The sequence below is a fragment of the Eucyclogobius newberryi genome, unplaced genomic scaffold (genome assembly GCF_026437365.1).
Source record: "Eucyclogobius newberryi isolate DKJ021-1_F unplaced genomic scaffold, fEucNew1.0.hap1 SCAF_4, whole genome shotgun sequence".
Lineage (NCBI taxonomy): Eukaryota > Metazoa > Chordata > Actinopteri > Gobiiformes > Gobiidae > Eucyclogobius > Eucyclogobius newberryi.
Window position 1 is genome coordinate 2,656,270 of NW_027316056.1, and position 14,119 is coordinate 2,670,388.

Genomic DNA, 14,119 nt, shown 5'->3' on the forward strand with positions numbered 1-14,119 from the left:
TGGTGGCCAGGTGGACAAGCCAATGGGCAAAAAATACATTGGCATTGCTTCATATTTCTTTGAACCCTGCCGGAAACATACCTTTCTCTTCCCCTTGACCAGCAAAGGACGTCACCTGCTTAACAGTGCTTGATTTGTGAATATATAGCTACAGGAACACTTGTGGACTGGGTGATTAGACCAAAGAAGTAACTGTAACACACAAAAAGCGATGCTTATTTAAATAAAGTAACAATGGCACGGACCTTTGTGTCCTTACCAGTGAAAGAGGAATTTATTCTTGAATTTTCTATCCGATCACTGTTTGTGTTCTGTTCCAAAGCCATCAAATCTGTTCCGTTTTGGTCCATTCTATCATTTTTCCTCACACTTCTGAAGGGGGATGTAACTCAGTGGTAGAGCGCATGCTTCGCATGTATGAGGTCCTGGATTCAATCCCCAGCATCTCCAGACACTGCTTTAGTCATGGCAAGCTGCCATATTACACTGCAAGGAATTTCAGAGACACTTCTGACTTCTGACATCCACAGTGGCCTAATGGATGTCAGAAGCTAATATTTGGTAAGTTTAGACCATTCAGTGCTTTGACCAGTATAAATCATAGCATCACTCTTTGGCTAATGGATATTCAAAAATCAACATTTCATTCACAAGCTTAAAAAAAACTATAAATCCATTGTGCACTGTCACCCTGCCAAATTATAACTCAGTGATTGTTAGATATCTTTTGTTGAAATATCCGTCAGTAAAAGTGTATGTATGGTATAGTGTAGGTTTATTGTCATCTGATGCCGAGATAGATGCTCAAACTCAAGCTTAAGTGCAAACTCCCAGTCCCACATTACGGTTGAATCTTGCAGCACTTATAAAATATATACAAGTACAATAAGTCTGGATGGGTGTCAAGAGAGGCTTTGAAACATGGCATCCATTCAGGCGCAACATTTTGAAATCAACTTTTTGTTTTTCCATGCATCTATGGACTAGCAGGTTTGATGGTGTTTCTTTTTGGAGTGTTTCTAGACAAAGTGGTTCAGTGGTAGCGCGCATACCTTTGTTCATTTGGGATCAGACATGTTTTCCAGCAATGCTTGACTGGACAAGCATACCTTGATTTTTAATTGGTCTCAAGATTTCACAGTCATTTTCCAAAGATGCAGTATTGTGGTGGCCAGGTGGACAAGCCAATGAGAAAAAAAATACATTGGCATTGCTTCATATTTCTTTGAACCCTGCCGGAAACATACCTTTCTCTTCCCCTTGACCAGCAAAGGACGTCACCTGCTTAACAGTGCTTGATTTGTGAATATATAGCTACAGGAACACTTGTGGACTGGGTGATTAGACCAAAGAAGTAACTGTAACACACAAAAAGCGATGCTTATTTAAATAAAGTAACAATGGCACGGACCTTTGTGTCCTTACCAGTGAAAGAGGAATTTATTCTTGAATTTTCTATCCGATCACTGTTTGTGTTCTGTTCCAAAGCCATCAAATCTGTTCCGTTTTGGTCCATTCTATCATTTTTCCTCACACTTCTGAAGGGGGATGTAACTCAGTGGTAGAGCGCATGCTTCGCATGTATGAGGTCCTGGATTCAATCCCCAGCATCTCCAGACACTGCTTTAGTCATGGCAAGCTGCCATATTACACTGCAAGGAATTTCAGAGACACTTCTGACTTCTGACATCCACAGTGGCCTAATGGATGTCAGAAGCTAATATTTGGTAAGTTTAGACCATTCAGTGCTTTGACCAGTATAAATCATAGCATCACTCTTTGGCTAATGGATATTCAAAAATCAACATTTCATTCACAAGCTTAAAAAAAACTATAAATCCATTGTGCACTGTCACCCTGCCAAATTATAACTCAGTGATTGTTAGATATCTTTTGTTGAAATATCCGTCAGTAAAAGTGTATGTATGGTATAGTGTAGGTTTATTGTCATCTGATGCCGAGATAGATGCTCAAACTCAAGCTTAAGTGCAAACTCCCAGTCCCACATTACGGTTGAATCTTGCAGCACTTATAAAATATATACAAGTACAATAAGTCTGGATGGGTGTCAAGAGAGGCTTTGAAACATGGCATCCATTCAGGCGCAACATTTTGAAATCAACTTTTTGTTTTTCCATGCATCTATGGACTAGCAGGTTTGATGGTGTTTCTTTTTGGAGTGTTTCTAGACAAAGTGGTTCAGTGGTAGCGCGCATACCTTTGTTCATTTGGGATCAGACATGTTTTCCAGCAATGCTTGACTGGACAAGCATACCTTGATTTTTAATTGGTCTCAAGATTTCACAGTCATTTTCCAAAGATGCAGTATTGTGGTGGCCAGGTGGACAAGCCAATGAGAAAAAAAATACATTGGCATTGCTTCATATTTCTTTGAACCCTGCCGGAAACATACCTTTCTCTTCCCCTTGACCAGCAAAGGACGTCACCTGCTTAACAGTGCTCGATTTGTGAATAATAGGTACAGGAACACTTGTGGACTGGGTGATCAGACCAAAGAAGTAACTGTAACACACAAAAAGTGACGCTTATGTAAGTAAAGTAACAATGGCACAGACCTTTGTGTCATTACCAGTGAAAGAGGAATTTATTCTTGAATTTTCTATCCGATCACTGTTTGTGTTCTGTTCCAAAGCCATCAAATCTGTTCCGTTTTGGTCCATTCTATCATTTTTCCTCACACTTCTGAAGGGGGATGTAACTCAGTGGTAGAGCGCATGCTTCGCATGTATGAGGTCCTGGATTCAATCCCCAGCATCTCCAGACACTGCTTTAGTCATGGCAAGCTGCCATATTACACTGCAAGGAATTTCAGAGACACTTCTGACTTCTGACATCCACAGTGGCCTAATGGATGTCAGAAGCTAATATTTGGTAAGTTTAGACCATTCAGTGCTTTGACCAGTATAAATCATAGCATCACTCTTTGGCTAATGGATATTCAAAAATCAACATTTCATTCACAAGCTTAAAAAAAACTATAAATCCATTGTGCACTGTCACCCTGCCAAATTATAACTCAGTGATTGTTAGATATCTTTTGTTGAAATATCCGTCAGTAAAAGTGTATGTATGGTATAGTGTAGGTTTATTGTCATCTGATGCCGAGATAGATGCTCAAACTCAAGCTTAAGTGCAAACTCCCAGTCCCACATTACGGTTGAATCTTGCATCACTTATAAAATATATACAAGTACAATAATTCTGGATGGGTGTCAAGAGAGGCTTTGAAACATGGCATCCATTCAGGCGCAACATTTTGAAATCAACTTTTTGTTTTTCCATGCATCTATGGACTAGCAGGTTTGATGGTGTTTCTTTTTGGAGTGTTTCTAGACAAAGTGGTTCAGTGGTAGCGCGCATACCTTTGTTCATTTGGGATCAGACATGTTTTCCAGCAATGCTTGACTGGACAAGCATACCTTGATTTTTAATTGGTCTCAAGATTTCACAGTCATTTTCCAAAGATGCAGTATTGTGGTGGCCAGGTGGACAAGCCAATGAGAAAAAAATACATTGGCATTGCTTCATATTTCTTTGAACCCTGCCGGAAACATACCTTTCTCTTCCCCTTGACCAGCAAAGGACGTCACCTGCTTAACAGTGCTCGATTTGTGAATATATAGGTACAGGAACACTTGTGGACTGGGTGATCAGACCAAAGAAGTAACTGTAACACACAAAAAGTGACGCTTATGTAAGTAAAGTAACAATGGCACAGACCTTTGTGTCATTACCAGTGAAAGAGGAATTTATTCTTGAATTTTCTATCCGATCACTATTTGTGTTCTGTTCCTAAGCCATCATATCTGTTCCGTTTTGGTCCATTCTATCATTTTTGCTTACAGTTCCGAAGGGGATGGAGCTCAGTGGTAGAGCGCATGCTTAGCATGTATGGGTTCAATCCCCAGCATCTCCAGACAATGCTTTAGTCATTGCAAGTTGCCATATTACACTGGAAGGAATTTCAGATACCTGTCACCTGCACGCCGGCGCGCAGTTTCCAAATTACTAAAGTTCTCTTGATGTAAAATGATGTATAACTTGCGGTCAATACCAGCAAGTTATACATCATTTTAAAGGTTATTTTCTCAACAAAACGAATATGTCATTGATTTACATTGAATAATATGCCCCAAGAAGCAATTACCAATAGTTTGTGAGAAAGTCTCAACTTTTACAAACGCATGTCCTACCTGTTTGCTTTTTATGACGGACAAAACGGCTTCCAATCTGTACATTCTTGTACTCAGTCTGTCGGTAAGGATCCATAGAAAAACAATATCCACTTGTATTTTTCCTGAAGTTATCGGATTTTGAGATATTGTCAAGTAAACAACGTTTTCTACAGTGAAAATATCCACATAAAGGCTCTGTCCGGCGCATTTCTCAATCCATATCAAATGACCTGTTTGACTTATAAGATGGTGTTTGGCATCGATCTTTTCTTCAGACTGTTAGCTACAGAATGAGACCATCCACAATTGTTTCTGTCCGCGGGTTTGTTCTTTACAGCCGCCGCAAAAAAAAAGGCGCCGCTTCCGACGCGGGCATCCATCTTGTTTACGTCCACTTAGCGCTAGCATGCGGTGACGTAGAAGACTTTGATTGAGATATTATTCTAGCCAATAAGAATACCTTTCGAATGGTGGGTGGGACTTAGGGCTTCTTCACACAGAGGCTTTGTAACATATATACATAGTATTTCTAGAAAAAGCGGGTTAGTGGTAGAGCGCATACCTTTGTTCATTTGTGTTGTTTCTAAACCATCAAATCTGTTCCGTTTTTGTCCATTCTATCATTTTGGAGAATTGGACCAAAGGGGATGTAGCTCAGTGGTAGAGCATGTATGAGGTCCTGGGTTCAATCCCCAGCATCTCCTGACACTGCTTTAGTCATTGCAAGCTGCCATATTACACTGGAAGGAATTTTAGAGACCTTGACTTAAATATGCCATGTCAACACTTCTGACATCCACAGTGGCCTAATGGATGTCAGAAGCTAATATTTGGTAAGTTTAGACCATTCAGTGCTTTGACCAGTATAAATCATAGCTCCCACTCTTTGGCTAATGGATATTCAAAAATCAACATTTCATTCACAAGCTTAAAAAAAACTATAAATCCATTGTGCACTGTCACCCTGCCAAATTATAACTCAGTGATTGTTAGATATCTTTTGTTGAAATATCCGTCAGTAAAAGTGTATGTATGGTATAGTGTAGGTTTATTGTCATCTGATGCCGAGATAGATGCTCAAACTCAAGCTTAAGTGCAAACTCCCAGTCCCACATTACGGTTGAATCTTGCAGCACTTTTAAAATATATACAAGTACAATAAGTCTGGATGGGTGTCAAGAGAGGCTTTGAAACATGGCATCCATTCAGGCGCAACATTTTGAAATCAAATTTTTGTTTTTCCATGCATCTATGGACTAGCAGGTTTGATGGTGTTTCTTTTTGGAGTATTTCTAGACAAAGTGGTTCAGTGGTAGAGCACATACCTTTGTTCATTTGGGATCAGACATGTTTTCCAGCAAGGCTTGACTGGACAAGCATACCTTGATTTTTAATTGGTCTCAAGATTTCACAGTAATTTTCCAAAGATGCAGTATTGTGGTGGCCAGGTGGACAAGCCAATGGGCAAAAAATACATTGGCATTGCTTCATATTTCTTTGAACCCTGCCGGAAACATACCTTTCTCTTCCCCTTGACCAGCAAAGGACGTCACCTGCTTAACAGTGCTTGATTTGTGAATATATAGCTACAGGAACACTTGTGGACTGGGTGATTAGACCAAAGAAGTAACTGTAACACACAAAAAGCGATGCTTATTTAAATAAAGTAACAATGGCACGGACCTTTGTGTCATTACCAGTGAAAGAGGAATTTATTCTTGAATTTTCTATCCGATCACTGTTTGTGTTCTGTTCCAAAGCCATCAAATCTGTTCCGTTTTGGTCCATTCTATCATTTTTCCTCACACTTCTGAAGGGGGATGTAACTCAGTGGTAGAGCGCATGCTTCGCATGTATGAGGTCCTGGATTCAATCCCCAGCATCTCCAGACACTGCTTTAGTCATGGCAAGCTGCCATATTACACTGCAAGGAATTTCAGAGACACTTCTGACTTCTGACATCCACAGTGGCCTAATGGATGTCAGAAGCTAATATTTGGTAAGTTTAGACCATTCAGTGCTTTGACCAGTATAAATCATAGCATCACTCTTTGGCTAATGGATATTCAAAAATCAACATTTCATTCACAAGCTTAAAAAAAACTATAAATCCATTGTGCACTGTCACCCTGCCAAATTATAACTCAGTGATTGTTAGATATCTTTTGTTGAAATATCCGTCAGTAAAAGTGTATGTATGGTATAGTGTAGGTTTATTGTCATCTGATGCCGAGATAGATGCTCAAACTCAAGCTTAAGTGCAAACTCCCAGTCCCACATTACGGTTGAATCTTGCAGCACTTATAAAATATATACAAGTACAATAAGTCTGGATGGGTGTCAAGAGAGGCTTTGAAACATGGCATTCATTCAGGCGCAACATTTTGAAATCAACTTTTTGTTTTTCCATGCATCTATGGACTAGCAGGTTTGATGGTGTTTCTTTTTGGAGTGTTTCTAGACAAAGTGGTTCAGTGGTAGCGCGCATACCTTTGTTCATTTGGGATCAGACATGTTTTCCAGCAATGCTTGACTGGACAAGCATACCTTGATTTTTAATTGGTCTCAAGATTTCACAGTCATTTTCCAAAGATGCAGTATTGTGGTGGCCAGGTGGACAAGCCAATGAGAAAAAAATACATTGGCATTGCTTCATATTTCTTTGAACCCTGCCGGAAACATACCTTTCTCTTCCCCTTGACCAGCAAAGGACGTCACCTGCTTAACAGTGCTCGATTTGTGAATAATAGGTACAGGAACACTTGTGGACTGGGTGATCAGACCAAAGAAGTAACTGTAACACACAAAAAGTGACGCTTATGTAAGTAAAGTAACAATGGCACAGACCTTTGTGTCATTACCAGTGAAAGAGGAATTTATTCTTGAATTTTCTATCCGATCACTATTTGTGTTCTGTTCCTAAGCCATCATATCTGTTCCGTTTTGGTCCATTCTATCATTTTTGCTTACAGTTCCGAAGGGGATGGAGCTCAGTGGTAGAGCGCATGCTTAGCATGTATGGGTTCAATCCCCAGCATCTCCAGACAATGCTTTAGTCATTGCAAGTTGCCATATTACACTGGAAGGAATTTCAGATACCTGTCACCTGCACGCCGGCGCGCAGTTTCCAAATTACTAAAGTTCTCTTGATGTAAAATGATGTATAACTTGCGGTCAATACCAGCAAGTTATACATCATTTTAAAGGTTATTTTCTCAACAAAACGAATATGTCATTGATTTACATTGAATAATATGCCCCAAGAAGCAATTACCAATAGTTTGTGAGAAAGTCTCAACTTTTACAAACGCATGTCCTACCTGTTTGCTTTTTATGACGGACAAAACGGCTTCCAATCTGTACATTCTTGTACTCAGTCTGTCGGTAAGGATCCATAGAAAAACAATATCCACTTGTATTTTTCCTGAAGTTATCGGATTTTGAGATATTGTCAAGTAAACAACGTTTTCTACAGTGAAAATATCCACATAAAGGCTCTGTCCGGCGCATTTCTCAATCCATATCAAATGACCTGTTTGACTTATAAGATGGTGTTTGGCATCGATCTTTTCTTCAGACTGTTAGCTACAGAATGAGACCATCCACAATTGTTTCTGTCCGCGGGTTTGTTCTTTACAGCCGCCGCAAAAAAAAAGGCGCCGCTTCCGACGCGGGCATCCATCTTGTTTACGTCCACTTAGCGCTAGCATGCGGTGACGTAGAAGACTTTGATTGAGATATTATTCTAGCCAATAAGAATACCTTTCGAATGGTGGGTGGGACTTAGGGCTTCTTCACACAGAGGCTTTGTAACATATATACATAGTATTTCTAGAAAAAGCGGGTTAGTGGTAGAGCGCATACCTTTGTTCATTTGTGTTGTTTCTAAACCATCAAATCTGTTCCGTTTTTGTCCATTCTATCATTTTGGAGAATTGAACCAAAGGGGATGTAGCTCAGTGGTAGAGCATGTATGAGGTCCTGGGTTCAATCCCCAGCATCTCCTGACACTGCTTTAGTCATTGCAAGCTGCCATATTACACTGGAAGGAATTTTAGAGACCTTGACTTAAATATGCCATGTCAACACTTCTGACATCCACAGTGGCCTAATGGATGTCAGAAGCTAATATTTGGTAAGTTTAGACCATTCAGTGCTTTGACCAGTATAAATCATAGCTCCCACTCTTTGGCTAATGGATATTCAAAAATCAACTTTTCATCCACAAGCTTAAAAAAAACTATAAATCCATTGTGCACTGTCACCCTGCCAAATTATAACTCAGTGATTGTTAGATACCTTTTGTTGAAATATCCGTCAGTAAAAGTGTATGTATGGTATAGTGTAGGATTATTGTAGTCTGATGCCGAGATAGATGCTCAAACTCAAGCTTAAGTGCAAACTCCCAGTCCCACATTACGGTTGAATCTTGCAGCACTTATAAAATATATACAAGTACAATAAGTCTGGATGGGTGTCAAGAGAGGCTTTGAAACATGGCATCCATTCAGGCGCAACATTTTGAAATCAAATTTTTGTTTTTCCATGCATCTATGGACTAGCAGGTTTGATGGTGTTTCTTTTTGGAGTATTTCTAGACAAAGTGGTTCAGTGGTAGAGCACATACCTTTGTTCATTTGGGATCAGACATGTTTTCCAGCAAGGCTTGACTGGACAAGCATACCGTGATTTTTAATTGGTCTCAAGATTTCACAGTAATTTTCCAAAGATGCAGTATTGTGGTGGCCAGGTGGACAAGCCAATGGGCAAAAAATACATTGGCATTGCTTCATATTTCTTTGAACCCTGCCGGAAACATACCTTTCTCTTCCCCTTGACCAGCAAAGGACGTCACCTGCTTAACAGTGCTTGATTTGTGAATATATAGCTACAGGAACACTTGTGGACTGGGTGATTAGACCAAAGAAGTAACTGTAACACACAAAAAGCGATGCTTATTTAAATAAAGTAACAATGGCACGGACCTTTGTGTCATTACCAGTGAAAGAGGAATTTATTCTTGAATTTTCTATCCGATCACTGTTTGTGTTCTGTTCCAAAGCCATCAAATCTGTTCCGTTTTGGTCCATTCTATCATTTTTCCTCACACTTCTGAAGGGGGATGTAACTCAGTGGTAGAGCGCATGCTTCGCATGTATGAGGTCCTGGATTCAATCCCCAGCATCTCCAGACACTGCTTTAGTCATGGCAAGCTGCCATATTACACTGCAAGGAATTTCAGAGACACTTCTGACTTCTGACATCCACAGTGGCCTAATGGATGTCAGAAGCTAATATTTGGTAAGTTTAGACCATTCAGTGCTTTGACCAGTATAAATCATAGCATCACTCTTTGGCTAATGGATATTCAAAAATCAACATTTCATTCACAAGCTTAAAAAAAACTATAAATCCATTGTGCACTGTCACCCTGCCAAATTATAACTCAGTGTTTGTTAGATATCTTTTGTTGAAATATCCGTCAGTAAAAGTGTATGTATGGTATAGTGTAGGTTTATTGTCATCTGATGCCGAGATAGATGCTCAAACTCAAGCTTAAGTGCAAACTCCCAGTCCCACATTACGGTTGAATCTTGCAGCACTTATAAAATATATACAAGTACAATAAGTCTGGATGGGTGTCAAGAGAGGCTTTGAAACATGGCATCCATTCAGGCGCAACATTTTGAAATCAACTTTTTGTTTTTCCATGCATCTATGGACTAGCAGGTTTGATGGTGTTTCTTTTTGGAGTGTTTCTAGACAAAGTGGGTACTGACCCACTATGGTAGCGCGCATACCTTTGTTCATTTGGGATCAGACATGTTTTCCAGCAATGCTTGACTGGACAAGCATACCTTGATTTTTAATTGGTCTCAAGATTTCACAGTCATTTTCCAAAGATGCAGTATTGTGGTGGCCAGGTGGACAAGCCAATGAGAAAAAAATACATTGGCATTGCTTCATATTTCTTTGAACCCTGCCGGAAACATACCTTTCTCTTCCCCTTGACCAGCAAAGGACGTCACCTGCTTAACAGTGCTCGATTTGTGAATATATAGGTACAGGAACACTTGTGGACTGGGTGATCAGACCAAAGAAGTAACTGTAACACACAAAAAGTGACGCTTATGTAAGTAAAGTAACAATGGCACAGACCTTTGTGTCATTACCAGTGAAAGAGGAATTTATTCTTGAATTTTCTATCCTATCACTATTTGTGTTCTGTTCCTAAGCCATCATATCTATTCCGTTTTGGTCCATTCTATCATTTTTGCTTACAGTTCCGAAGGGGATGTAGCTCAGTGGTAGAGCGCATGCTTAGCATGTATGAGGCCCTGGGTTCAATCCCCAGCATCTCCAGACAATGCTTTAGTCATTGCAAGTTGCCATATTACACTGGAAGGAATTTCAGATACCTGTCACCTGCACGCCGACGCGCAGTTTCCAAATTACAAAAGTTTTCTTGATGTAAAATGATGTATAACTTGCGGTCAATACCAGCAAGTTATACATCATTATAAAGGTTATTTTCTCAACAAAACGAATATGTCATTGATTTACATTGAATAATATGCCCCAAGAAGCAATTACCAATAGTTTGTGAGAAAGTCTCAACTTTTACAAACGCATGTCCTACCTGTTTGCTTTTTATGACGGACAAAACGGCTTCCAATCTGTACATTCTTGTACTCAGTCTGTCGGTAAGGATCCATAGAAAAACAATATCCACTTGTATTTTTCCTGAAGTTATCGGATTTTGAGATATTGTCAAGTAAACAACGTTTTCTACAGTGAAAATATCCACATAAAGGCTCTGTCCGGCGCATTTCTCAATCCATATCAAATGACCTGTTTGACTTATAAGATGGTGTTTGGCATCGATCTTTTCTTCAGACTGTTAGCTACAGAATGAGACCATCCACAATTGTTTCTGTCCGCGGGTTTGTTCTTTACAGCCGCCGCAAAAAAAAAGGCGCCGCTTCCGACGCGGGCATCCATCTTGTTTACGTCCACTTAGCGCTAGCATGCGGTGACGTAGAAGACTTTGATTGAGATATTATTCTAGCCAATAAGAATACCTTTCGAATGGTGGGTGGGACTTAGGGCTTCTTCACACAGAGGCTTTGTAACATATATACATAGTATTTCTAGAAAAAGCGGGTTAGTGGTAGAGCGCATACCTTTGTTCATTTGTGTTGTTTCTAAACCATCAAATCTGTTCCGTTTTTGTCCATTCTATCATTTTGGAGAATTGAACCAAAGGGGATGTAGCTCAGTGGTAGAGCATGTATGAGGTCCTGGGTTCAATCCCCAGCATCTCCTGACACTGCTTTAGTCATTGCAAGCTGCCATATTACACTGGAAGGAATTTTAGAGACCTTGACTTAAATATGCCATGTCAACACTTCTGACATCCACAGTGGCCTAATGGATGTCAGAAGCTAATATTTGGTAAGTTTAGACCATTCAGTGCTTTGACCAGTATAAATCATAGCTCCCACTCTTTGGCTAATGGATATTCAAAAATCAACTTTTCATCCACAAGCTTAAAAAAAACTATAAATCCATTGTGCACTGTCACCCTGCCAAATTATAACTCAGTGATTGTTAGATACCTTTTGTTGAAATATCCGTCAGTAAAAGTGTATGTATGGTATAGTGTAGGATTATTGTAGTCTGATGCCGAGATAGATGCTCAAACTCAAGCTTAAGTGCAAACTCCCAGTCCCACATTACGGTTGAATCTTGCAGCACTTATAAAATATATACAAGTACAATAAGTCTGGATGGGTGTCAAGAGAGGCTTTGAAACATGGCATCCATTCAGGCGCAACATTTTGAAATCAAATTTTTGTTTTTCCATGCATCTATGGACTAGCAGGTTTGATGGTGTTTCTTTTTGGAGTATTTCTAGACAAAGTGGTTCAGTGGTAGAGCACATACCTTTGTTCATTTGGGATCAGACATGTTTTCCAGCAAGGCTTGACTGGACAAGCATACCTTGATTTTTAATTGGTCTCAAGATTTCACAGTAATTTTCCAAAGATGCAGTATTGTGGTGGCCAGGTGGACAAGCCAATGGGCAAAAAATACATTGGCATTGCTTCATATTTCTTTGAACCCTGCCGGAAACATACCTTTCTCTTCCCCTTGACCAGCAAAGGACGTCACCTGCTTAACAGTGCTTGATTTGTGAATATATAGCTACAGGAACACTTGTGGACTGGGTGATTAGACCAAAGAAGTAACTGTAACACACAAAAAGCGATGCTTATTTAAATAAAGTAACAATGGCACGGACCTTTGTGTCATTACCAGTGAAAGAGGAATTTATTCTTGAATTTTCTATCCGATCACTGTTTGTGTTCTGTTCCAAAGCCATCAAATCTGTTCCGTTTTGGTCCATTCTATCATTTTTCCTCACACTTCTGAAGGGGGATGTAACTCAGTGGTAGAGCGCATGCTTCGCATGTATGAGGTCCTGGATTCAATCCCCAGCATCTCCAGACACTGCTTTAGTCATGGCAAGCTGCCATATTACACTGCAAGGAATTTCAGAGACACTTCTGACTTCTGACATCCACAGTGGCCTAATGGATGTCAGAAGCTAATATTTGGTAAGTTTAGACCATTCAGTGCTTTGACCAGTATAAATCATAGCATCACTCTTTGGCTAATGGATATTCAAAAATCAACATTTCATTCACAAGCTTAAAAAAAACTATAAATCCATTGTGCACTGTCACCCTGCCAAATTATAACTCAGTGATTGTTAGATATATTTTGTTGAAATATCCGTCAGTAAAAGTGTATGTATGGTATAGTGTAGGTTTATTGTCATCTGATGCCGAGATAGATGCTCAAACTCAAGCTTAAGTGCAAACTCCCAGTCCCACATTACGGTTGAATCTTGCATCACTTATAAAATATATACAAGTACAATAAGTCTGGATGGGTGTCAAGAGAGGCTTTGAAACATGGCATCCATTCAGGCGCAACATTTTGAAATCAACTTTTTGTTTTTCCATGCATCTATGGACTAGCAGGTTTGATGGTGTTTCTTTTTGGAGTGTTTCTAGACAAAGTGGTTCAGTGGTAGCGCGCATACCTTTGTTCATTTGGGATCAGACATGTTTTCCAGCAATGCTTGACTGGACAAGCATACCTTGATTTTTAATTGGTCTCAAGATTTCACAGTCATTTTCCAAAGATGCAGTATTGTGGTGGCCAGGTGGACAAGCCAATGAGAAAAAAATACATTGGCATTGCTTCATATTTCTTTGAACCCTGCCGGAAACATACCTTTCTCTTCCCCTTGACCAGCAAAGGACGTCACCTGCTTAACAGTGCTCGATTTGTGAATATATAGGTACAGGAACACTTGTGGACTGGGTGATCAGACCAAAGAAGTAACTGTAACACACAAAAAGTGACGCTTATGTAAGTAAAGTAACAATGGCACAGACCTTTGTGTCATTACCAGTGAAAGAGGAATTTATTCTTGAATTTTCTATCCGATCACTATTTGTGTTCTGTTCCTAAGCCATCATATCTGTTCCGTTTTGGTCCATTCTATCATTTTTGCTTACAGTTCCGAAGGGGATGGAGCTCAGTGGTAGAGCGCATGCTTAGCATGTATGGGTTCAATCCCCAGCATCTCCAGACAATGCTTTAGTCATTGCAAGTTGCCATATTACACTGGAAGGAATTTCAGATACCTGTCACCTGCACGCCGGCGCGCAGTTTCCAAATTACTAAAGTTCTCTTGATGTAAAATGATGTATAACTTGCGGTCAATACCAGCAAGTTATACATCATTTTAAAGGTTATTTTCTCAACAAAACGAATATGTCATTGATTTACATTGAATAATATGCCCCAAGAAGCAATTACCAATAGTTTGTGAGAAAGTCTCAACT

General features: G+C 39.7%; 7 non-coding genes across 7 annotated transcripts; all 7 read left to right on the forward strand.

The window, feature by feature from the left end:
* The first annotated feature begins 378 nt into the window (after positions 1-378).
* Positions 379-450, forward strand: trnaa-cgc (transfer RNA alanine (anticodon CGC)). Its single transcript has one exon. It is a non-coding gene; the product is annotated as a tRNA-Ala (tRNA).
* A 1,094-nt stretch (positions 451-1,544) lies between these two features.
* Positions 1,545-1,616, forward strand: trnaa-cgc (transfer RNA alanine (anticodon CGC)). Its single transcript has one exon. It is a non-coding gene; the product is annotated as a tRNA-Ala (tRNA).
* A 1,093-nt stretch (positions 1,617-2,709) lies between these two features.
* On the forward strand, positions 2,710-2,781 carry trnaa-cgc (transfer RNA alanine (anticodon CGC)). The gene has a single exon. It is a non-coding gene; the product is annotated as a tRNA-Ala (tRNA).
* A 3,231-nt stretch (positions 2,782-6,012) lies between these two features.
* trnaa-cgc (transfer RNA alanine (anticodon CGC)) lies at positions 6,013-6,084 on the forward strand. The gene has a single exon. It is a non-coding gene; the product is annotated as a tRNA-Ala (tRNA).
* Positions 6,085-9,314: 3,230 nt separating this feature from the next.
* On the forward strand, positions 9,315-9,386 carry trnaa-cgc (transfer RNA alanine (anticodon CGC)). Its single transcript has one exon. It is a non-coding gene; the product is annotated as a tRNA-Ala (tRNA).
* A 1,101-nt stretch (positions 9,387-10,487) lies between these two features.
* Positions 10,488-10,559, forward strand: trnaa-agc (transfer RNA alanine (anticodon AGC)). The gene has a single exon. It is a non-coding gene; the product is annotated as a tRNA-Ala (tRNA).
* A 2,075-nt stretch (positions 10,560-12,634) lies between these two features.
* On the forward strand, positions 12,635-12,706 carry trnaa-cgc (transfer RNA alanine (anticodon CGC)). The gene has a single exon. It is a non-coding gene; the product is annotated as a tRNA-Ala (tRNA).
* The last annotated feature ends 1,413 nt before the right edge of the window (positions 12,707-14,119 follow it).